Source organism: Coregonus lavaretus (genome assembly GCF_964263955.1).
Source record: "Coregonus lavaretus genome assembly, chromosome: 27".
Taxonomy (NCBI): Eukaryota; Metazoa; Chordata; class Actinopteri; order Salmoniformes; family Salmonidae; genus Coregonus; species Coregonus lavaretus.
The window spans coordinates 4,014,040-4,024,892 of NC_140014.1; positions in this window are offsets into that span (position 1 = coordinate 4,014,040).

Genomic DNA, 10,853 nt, shown 5'->3' on the forward strand with positions numbered 1-10,853 from the left:
TGCTGTAGGTGGGTGTGGTGCAGGAATCAGGCGCAGGACGCAGAAAATTAGTCCAAAAGACTTTAGTGAAAGCACACTCAATACACGAGCCAAAAGCCCGGAGGCGAGAAAATACGCACACAGGCGTAAACCAAAAGGCGCACTAACATGTGCGAAAATACCCTCCTAAACGGAGGAGGAAAACCACGAAGAGCAAACGGGCAACAGTAGCGCACAAACACGACAGCGAAACAATCACACACAACACCTGACAAACACAACGAGAACTTATAGGACACTAATTAGCGCTAAACGAAAACAGGTGTACAACATAAAGACAAAACCAAACGAACATAGAAACATTCAACGGTGGCAGCTAGTACCGAAGCCTGCCCGAGCAAGGAAGAGAGGCAGCCTCGGCCGAAACCGTGACAGTAACGTAACAAAATGTGGAAAAAGTCAAGGGTCTGAATACTTTCCGAATGCACTGTATGTATAGTTTTTTGTGTGCTCTAGGGCAACGGTGTCTAGATGGAATTTGTATTTGTGGTCCTGGAAACTGGACCTTTTTTGGAACACATTATTTTTGTCTGACTGAGATTTACTATCAGGGCCCAGGTCTGACAGAATCTGTGCAGAAGATCTAGGTGCTGCTGTAGGCCCTTCTTGGTTGGGGACAGAAGCACCAGATCATCAGCAAACAGTAGACATTTGACTTAAGATTCTAGTAAGGTGAGGCCGGGTGCTGTAGACTGTTCTAGTGCCCTCGCCAATTCGTTGATATATATATATATGTTGAAGAGGGTGGGGCTTAAGCTGCATCCCTGTCTCACCCCACGGCCCTGTGGAAAGAGATGTGTGTGTTTTTTGCCAATCCTCCAACACCACCTTCCAGCTATTTGTATAGCAGACCCTCATGCCAAATTGAGGCAAAAGCTTTTTTGAAATCAACAAAGCATGAGAAGACTGCCTTTGTTTTGCTTTGTTTGTTTGTCAATTACGTTGTGCAGGGTGAATACGTGTTCGTTCGTACGGTAACTTGGTAAAAAGCTAATTTGACATTTGCTCAGTACATTGTTTTCACTGAGGAAATGTACAAGTCTGCTGTTAATGATAATGCAGAGGATTTTCCCAAGGTTGCTGTTGACGCATATCCCAAAGTAGTTATTGGGGTCAAATCTGTCTCCACTTTTGTGGATTGGGTTTATCAGTCCTTGGTTCCAAATATTGGGGAAGATGCCAGAGATGAGGATGATGTTAAAGAGTTTAAGTATAGACTATATATTTGTTAGTTTAGTGTGTTCCAATTTTCCAATAAGTGGTTAGATTCTATGGATTCTATGGATGTAGGCCTCCTGTAGCTCAGTTGGTAGAGCATGGAGCTTGCAACGCCAGGGTTGTGGGTTCGATTCCCATGGGGGGCCAGTATGAAAAATGTATGCACTCACTAACTGTAAGTCGCTCTGGATAAGAGCGTCTGCTAAATGACTAAAATGTAAATGATTCTTCAATTACATTGAGCTGATTTCTGACATGCTGTTCCATGTATTTCCTGTTTTAGTGATTCACCATAGTGAAGGCATAGACTCAGGTTTTCTGGGTCTCTATGTTTTTGGTTGGATAGGTTTCTCAATTTATTTCTTAGGTTTTTGCATTCTTCATCAAACCATTTGTAATTGTTTTTCATTTTTTCTCCTTAAAAATAATTGATTTGATAGGACAAATACACTGTTTAGGCTTTCTACTTTCACTATTACAGTGAAATGTTTTGTCCAGGAATTTGTTGTTGCCTAATTGTTTTTTGGTAGGTTTCTACACTACTTTCCTTCCATCTATAACATTTCTAAAATATTGTGCAGTTCCTTTGGCTTTGATGCCTCATGATTGAGTATTGCTCTGTTCAGGTAGACTGTGATTTTGCTGTGATGTGATAGGGGTGTTAGTGGGCTGACTGTGAACGCTCTTGAGAGACTCTGGGTTGAGGTCAGTGATAAAGTAATCTACAGTACTACTGCCAAGGGATGAGCTGTAGGTGTACCTACCATAGGAGTCTCCTCGAAGCCTACCATTGACTATGTACAGACCCAGCATGCGACAGAGCTACAGGAGATGTGACTCCTTTTTGTTGGTTGTTTTGTCATAGTTGTGTCTAGGGGGGCATATTTGGGAGGGAATACTGTCACCTCCAGGTAGGTGTTTGTCCCCATGTGTGCTGAGAGTGTCAGGTTCTTGTCCAGTTCTGGCATTTAGGTCACCACAGACTAGTACATGTCCCTGGGCCTGGAAATGGTTGATATCCCATTCTCGGATGGAGAAGCTGTCATCGTTAAAGTATGGGGATTCTATTGGGGGGATATAGATAGCACAGATAAGGTCATTTTCCTCTTCTGAGATCCTTTCCTTATTAATTTCTAGCCACATATAATATGTTCCTGTTTTGACTAATTTAATAGAGTGGGTTAGGTCTGCTCTATACCAAATTAGTATACCCCCTGAGTCTCTTCCCTGTTTCACACCTGGTAGTTTGGTGGATGGGACTACTAGCTCTCTGTAACCTAGAGGGAAATCAGTGGGTCTGTCTCCTCTATACCATGTTTCTTGTAGAATGACAATGTCTGTATTTCCAATTTCTTTGATGAAGTCTGGGTTCCTGCTCTTTAGGCCAAAGGCAGATGACAGTCTATATTCCAGGATGAGATAGTTATGTTTGGGTTTTCCTCAACATGGTTCTGAGTTCGGTATGTTTGGAATGTTTACTGTACACCTACATAAGTACTTTTACAACAACAAAAAAATCCACCACTATTTATTTCAAAACATATTTACATTTTAGTAGACACTCTTATCCAGAGCAACTTACAGTTAGTGAGTGCATACATTATTTTTTTATTTTTTTCATACTGGCATCCCGTGGGAATCGAACCCACAACCCTGGCGTTGCAAACACCATGCTCTACCAACTGAGCTACATCCCTGCCGGCCATTCCCTCCCCTACCCTGGACGATGCTGGGCCAATTGTGCGCCGCCCCATGGGTCTCCCGGTCGCGGCCGGCTACGACAGAGCCTGGAACATTTAATGTCAGTTTATTAAGCTCTTCAACAGTGAAATAACTTTACTATTTTTTGGTTTTCTGAAAGTGCTTTTCCAATTAGACTTAACACCCACACTAGTGGGTCGCCAGTGTTATATGTTAATGTAGCTCTAGTGTAATTTTGTTTCCATCAGGCGTGTGACACGAAAGACTTGGGGGCGAGTAGAATCAACGACCTCTGTCTGCATCATTCTAGACAGTTGCTTTGTGAGAATGTGTTGAAGTTCACAGTTAGCCATTGTTATGTAAATGAACGATGAAAAGTACACACTGCAGGTCCGCCGGAGCCATGGCCCAGTGAGACATGCGGGCCGGTCCGCGTAATTGGGTAAAACACCAGGGTTAATCCGTGTAAGAAATATTCTGTGCCGGTGGATCTATTCATTTACAGATTTCATTTAAATCTTGCCACAAGAGGGCACTAAATCCTTTATTTTGGTGAGAGTATGTGAGGTCAACAAATGAGGAGCTTTTAATGAATGGTACTGTAGATATCAAATATGTAGTAGCTACATTATCAGCTTACAAAATTAATGGATAAACTTGACGTGGATGGAAAATAGTTGTAAAATGCCATATCTTGACACAACTATACAATAACATTATAAATGGTTATGTTATGATGATTTTGTCCACTGTAAAGATGTTGTTTTTGTAAATCCTATTACTGAGGAATTTATTAAATGTAGTGGATGATATATGCTGAGACCCAATAGTCTGTCTTGTTTGCTCCCTGCTGGCAACAATTTGATACTGCAGGGCCTCCTTACATTTACGTCATGTAGCAGACGCTCTTATCCAGAGCGACTTACAGTTAGTGAGTGCATACATTTTCATACTGGCCCCATGTGGGAAACGAACCCACAACCCTGGCGTTGCAAGCACCATGCTCTACCAACTGAGCTACACAGGGCCCTATAATCCTTCATGTAGATTATAGCTAGGCAGCAGCATTGTTAAACACTGATATATATCACAGAAAATATATTTCAAAATATCTAGTGGTCATCATCATACATTTATAGCATTTCTCATACAGTAAAAAAATATTTTTACCAGACATCATGCCTTTACAGTTCATGATCTGGTCAAACAAGTTACCTGTACATAATGTTCTTCATTACATTTCCGTCATGTAGCAGACGCTCTTATCCAGAGCGACTTATAGTAGTGAGTGCATATATTTTCATACTGGTACCCCGTGGGAATCGAACCCACAACCCTGGCGTTGCAAGTGCCATGCTCTACCAACTGAGTTACACAGGGCAGCACTTCATGATACCTTGAAATGTAGGATAATGTTTCACAGTCTATATTTGACCATCTTTTGTATTGAACTTTTGTCAAACAGTGTTGTTGTTGGGATGTGCAGATTCAACTGGTGATAAATGTTTGTGAGTGGATAGAGAAGGGGTATCTAGGTCCCAGATCTGTTTGTGTGGTCTTGCCAACTCCTATGGTCATTGTTACACCAAGGAGTTGGACAGACAACACAAACAGATCTGGTACGAGGCTAGAGAAGAGGCATTCATGTGGCCTGAAGGTAGCCAGCCTCTTCACCATCTCACCATATCTTCCCATTTCTCCTATCACCTCCCTTGGCTGCCTGACCACCTAACTGGGCACAGACGTCAATTCAACATCTATTCCACATTGGTTCAAATGAATTTTATTGAAATGATGTGGAAACAACGCTGATTCAACCAGTGTGTGCCCAGTGGTACCCTATACTTGACGTAACCTTATACTGTATGGCTGTATAAGCACAACAAACATGTATTTTAGGACAAGCAAGTGTTATTCAAAAGCCATGTTGCACAGATCATTGTCAAATCAGAAGAATACGGGGGCAAATGGCAGGAACATACGGAATGATGATGTCAACACTTTCCTCCTTCGCTCTCATCAGTTTGTTTGACAGTGCTAAAATAGCTGATGACAAAGAGCCGGCCTGACCTCGCCTTGGCGTAATTTCTGTTTGTATCTTTTCATATAAACCTCGGCCTACTCTGCCTGGAAGCCTCCTGAGTTTCCAGATGCCCTGCAGCCCATGCCGCCCGCTCCCTCCCTGGGTAGATCCGTATTGCTCCCCTCTCACGTCCACTCCTCTCCACCTTTGCCCACTGACCCACAGGCGGAAAGCGTGGGCCATCTGCGTCGGAAAGAGTCTGCTTTTAGAACGCCTGGGTGCTATTTTCTCACTCGCACTTCAATAACAGGCGGACTTACGCAATGCCGCTCTCTCTCCACAGAGAAGTATGGCTTGTTTACACAATAGTGGACTCGGCCAAAGGCAGTATGTGGAGTCTGTGGACTTACAGGAAGGAAGATAGTCAAATATAGATATTGAATATGCTTCTCAACATCAGGCTTGAAAAGTACTACATTTAATATCAAGATGAAGTATTTTTCTCAGGTGAAATACTGAGCAAATGAGTAGGCTTACAACAATATAATATATATTTGTAAAGCTGAATGTCCTAGGACATCAAATATCCACTTTATTTTCCCTCAGATACCCAGAGAAGTTCATTCTTAAAACCAGCTGCAAACCAAACACTTCCAGATATCATATCCACTTTTTAAAGCATCCATATGCCAGATACCCACTTTTTCAAACAGATACCCAATGCCCTCTATACCAGTCTCACAATGCCTATATATATTTGTTATGACACTGTGTGTAATGACAGTATCTGACATCACAGGAAGGGAACTCATCATGGCCTGAGAGTGTGGGCGGCTGATCTACTAATTTTCCCCCAAAGAAATAACAGAAATAATATGTATGACTGAGGGAAAGTCAGTCAGGTGATGATGATCATCCTTACCCAATGAAGTCATAGGGGAAACAAACTTAAAAAATACTATTACTGCTTTTCCAACCACGGTAAAGTAATTATATTAAAGTCCCTTTAGTAAAGTCCTCTTCCAGGACAAAATTATGTTTGTGGATAAAGACTGCAATTCTGTGTATCTGAATCAAATACAAATGTGTGTATGTGTAAATGTACGTGTATTATGAGTAAATTATTTGTCGATATATTCTGTCTGTATATTCTATTTATTGTGGTAAAAGCAGCACCATTTCACCAGTTCAAATTCCTGGTCGTAAATGTACTTGGTAAATAAAGGTGTTTCTGATTATAGCATAGACACACAAATACATTATTATGATTCAGAACATTCCAACAAATACTACTACATCACCCGTATCTTGATGTATGTATTTTTGTTCAGGAGGTACCATTTTCCCATAATCAGGATCATCCATGCTAACCTTCTAAACTGTATTTCAACTTTATTCCATGTAAGTGGAATTTGAAAGTTGTGTTGTATGTCATGTCCAATGGCTTCTGGGAATGGAACCTTGAGTCACATCCCAGAATTCTTCACAAATCAAGTATAAGCATGCTTTCACCATCCATTCCCATGGCCCAGGAAGTGATGAGTGATTGGCCAAAACTATTTATTTGTACTGTATGTACTGTATGTGTGTGTGTTTGCCTGTGTGAGTCCAGATCAGTATGACCTCCTCTTTGACGGTACGATGGATTACAGGTTAGTGGCCACCTCTGGGATTTGCAGCACACAGACACACGCACACACACACAAACGTGTGTGAATTAAGATGGCACCATACTGTATGGCTACACCGTCTTGAGAGCTCCGACCCAACTTTGCTATTTTGGGGTTAATTTGGCGTTTATCCTCTATCATTTCTTATGATCAACAAATAAGTTTGAACATCAGGATCCGCAGTTGCTAACCTCAATTTCAGCTTCAACTTCGACTTTGACTCATCCTCCCTGGGCTCTTTAGGTACCTCCGATCCAATCTTCGGGCTACCCAAGAGGAAACGCCGGTGAAAAAGAGGCAAGAGATCGGGCGTCCTGTTGATGTCACGCCCTGGCTCTGGGGACTCTCGTATGTTGAGCCAGGGTGTTCATTTGTTTATGTTCTAGTCGTTGTATATCTATGTTGGCCAGGGTGGCTCCCAATCAGAGAGGGCTGTAGCTCGTTGTCTCTGATTGGGAGTCATACTTAGGTAGCCGTTAGGCATTCATTGTTTGTGGTTTCTTGTTCTTATTTGGTTTGTGTTCAACCGTAGACATCACGTTTTCGTCTGTTGTTTTGATCGTGTGATCATACTCTAATAAATATAAATATGTTCACCTTCAACGCTGCGCATTGGTCCTCCTCCTTAGACGATCGTGACAGAAGAAACCACCAGAACTGGACCAAGCAGCCTAGTGAGGAGCAGAGTGGGTGGACTTGGGAACAGTGGAGGAAGAGCTTCGACTGGGTCAAGCCGAATGAGGAGCTGAATGGCGGAGATTGGAAGCAGAAGAGCGAGAGTTGGGCGAGAATTATAGAGGCCTGGCCCACGGGGAAGAGAGACTCCCAGAAATTTTTTAGGGGGGGGGCTCACGACGTCGGACCAGCAGGAGGCCGCGATAGAGCGGCCCAGCGGGTTGCCAGAGGAGGCCGCCAGGTTACGGGGGCCACTGGTCGAAGAGGGGATGGAGGATGTAGAGGCACGGCGAGAGGTACTGGCGTGTGTTGCCAGTCCGGTCCGGCCTGTTCCTGATCCCCACGTGGGGCCAGTGGTGTGTGTTCCCAGTACGGTCCGGCCTGTTCCTGCCACTCGCACCAAGTCAGTGGTGCGCTTCGTCAGCCCGGCACGGCCCGTTCCTGCTCCCCGCACCAAGTCAGTGGTGCGCTTCGTCAGCCCAGCTCGGCCCGTTCCTGCTCCCCGCACCAAGTCAGTGGTGCGCTTCGTCAGCCTGGTAAGGCCCGTTCCTCCTCCCCGCACCAAGTCAGTGGTGCGTTTCGTCAGCCCGGCGCGGCCCGTTCCTGCTCCCCGCACCAAGTCAGTGGTGCGCTTCGTCAGCCCGGTCCGGCCCGTTCCTGCTCCCCGCACCAAGTCAGTGGTGCGCTTCGTCAGCCCGGCTCGGCCTGTTCCTGCTCCCCGCACCAAGTCAGTGGTGCGCTTCGTCAGCCCGGCTCGGCCCGTTCCTATTCCCCGCACCAAGTCAGTGGTGTGCTTCGTCAGCCCAGTCTGGCCTGTCCCTGCTCCACGCACCAAGCCTACGGTGTGCGTCGTCAGCCTGGTAAGGCCCGTTCCTCCTCCACGCACCAAGCCAGGGGTGCGAGTCGTCAGCCTGGTAAGGCCCGTTCCTCCTCCATGCACCAAGCCAGGGGTGCGCGTCGTCAGCCTGGTAAGGCCCGTTCCTCCTCCACGCACCAAGCCAGGGGTGCGCGTCGTCAGTCCAGCACAACCCGTGCCTGGGTCACCGGTGCCTGGTAAGGTCCCGGTCAACTGCTCCACTACGGAGCTGAAGCTATCCGCTCCACCAGTGTGCAGTCCAGCTCCGGTCAGCAGGGCCAGACCGGACCAGGGGTACTTTGGGGGTATAGAGAAGGAGTGGGGGTCATGTCCGGAGCCGGATCCGCCGCCGAGGCGGAGTGCCCACCCGGTCCCTCCCCTGTTGTGGTTGGTTGGCGCGGTCGGAGTCCGTGCCTTTGGGGGGGGTACTGTCACGCCCTGGCTCTGGGGACTCTCGTATGTTGAGCCAGGGTGTTCATTTGTTTATGTTCTAGTCGTTGTTTATCTATGTTGGCCAGGGTGGCTCCCAATCAGAGAGGGCTGTAGCTCGTTGTCTCTGATTGGGAGTCATACTTAGGTAGCCGTTAGGCATTCATTGTTTGTGGTTTCTTGTTCTTATTTGGTTTGTGTTCAACCGTAGACATCACGTTTTTGTCTGTTGTTTTGATCGTGTGATCATACTCTAATAAATATACATATGTTCACCTTCAACGCTGTGCATTGGTCCTCCTCCTTAGATGATCGTGACAGTTGAGACTAAGGCAAAGGGAACCACTTCCCTCCATTTTATTGGCCAATAATAAGATGGATGACCGGGACTCTTGTACTGTAACTGCAATATTATCGTTTAAAAAAAAAAACATGGTTTCAGACAAGATACCCCATATGGCTATCCAATTCAGTGGATTCTCCATTCTCTGAATGGACAGGTCATTGGATTCAGGGAAATCCAGAGGGCGAGAGGTATGTCTTTTCATCAACAACAGATGTGTGCAGACTCTAGCGTAGTGGAAATCTCAACCCATTGTTCACCCATCTTGGAATACTGACGGTCAAATGCCGACCCTTCTACCTCCCGAGAGAGTTTTCATCGTGACTGGTGTATATATTCCACCTCCGGACAACAACAACAACAAGCTGTCACTTAACAAACTGTACGAGGAAACCATGCACACGGAGGCTGCATTTCTTGTTGCCGGCGATTTCAATTATTTGTCACTAAGACACGCAATACCCAACTTCTATCAACAAGTCTCATTCACCACTAAGGGCAATAAAGTCCTAGACCACAGTTACTCAACCCAAAGGAAGCATACAAGGCCCTCTCTCGTCTCCCCTTTGGCAAATCAGATCATATCTCTATACTCCTGCTTCCTGTTTACAAACAGAAGCTCAAACCAGAAGTACCCGTGATGCGCTCTGTAGAGAAATGGTCCTCCGAATCGGAGGTTATGTTGCAGGACTGCTTTGCTAGCGCTGACTGGAATATGTTTTGGGACTCCGCCGATAGCATCGATGAGCTAACCACTCCGTCTCGGGCTTCATCAGGAAATGCATCGCCGACGTCGTCCCCACAGTGAAGATTCGCTGCTTCCCCAATCAAAAGCCCTGGATTAACACAGAGGTATGCGCTAAGCTAAAAAAAAGAGCTACCGCACACAGGGCTATGACAGCCAACCCCAAGACTATGGCTGAGGACATGAACGCGTACAAGAAGTCCCGCTACGACCGCCGCAAAGCCATCAAACAGACAAAAGGACAATATAGTGGTATCCTTTTACACCGGCTCCAACACGCGACACATGTGACAGCGGATACAGTCCATTACAGATTACAAAGGTAGACCTAGCCGTGCTGACCCTCAACACAGGCGCCCCCCAGGGGTGTGTGCCTAGCCCCCTCCTGTACTCCCTGTTTAACCACGACTCCAACTCCATCATCAAGTTTGCTGATGACACAACGGTGGTAGACCTGATCACCAACGGCGATGAGACAGCCTACAGGGAGGTCAGAGGACTGGCAGTTTGGGGGCAGGGTGCACATCCCCATCGATGGGGGCCACAGTGGAGACGGTCAAGAGCTTCAAGTTCCTCGGTGTCCACATCACCGAGGACTTAACATGGTCCTCTCATACAAAAACAGCCATGAAGAAGGCACGGCAACACCTCCTCTCCCTCAGCAGGATGAAATTATTTGGCATAGCCCCTCAGATCCTCAGGAACCTTTACAGCTGCACCATTGAGAGCATCCTGTCTGGTTGTATCACCGTCTGGTATGGCAACTGCACCGCCCGCAACCAGAAGGCCCTGCAGAGGGTGGTGCGGACGGCCCAGCACATTACTGGGGGCAAGCTCCCAGCTATCTAGGACCACATATGCCAGGCGGTGTCTGAGAAAGGCCAGAAAATCTTCCAAAGACTCCAGCCTCCTGAGACATGGACTGTTCTCCATGCTCCCGTCTGGCAGGCGGTACCGGTGCATCACGGCTCAGACAAACAGACTCCTTACATTTACATTTCAGTCATTTAGCAGACGCTCTTATCCAGAGCAACTTACTGTTAGTGAGTGCATAAATTTTTGCATACTGGCCCCCCGTGGGAATCGAACCCTCAAACCTGGCGTTGCAAGCACCATGCTCTACCAACTGAGCTACACGGGACCACATCTACTTG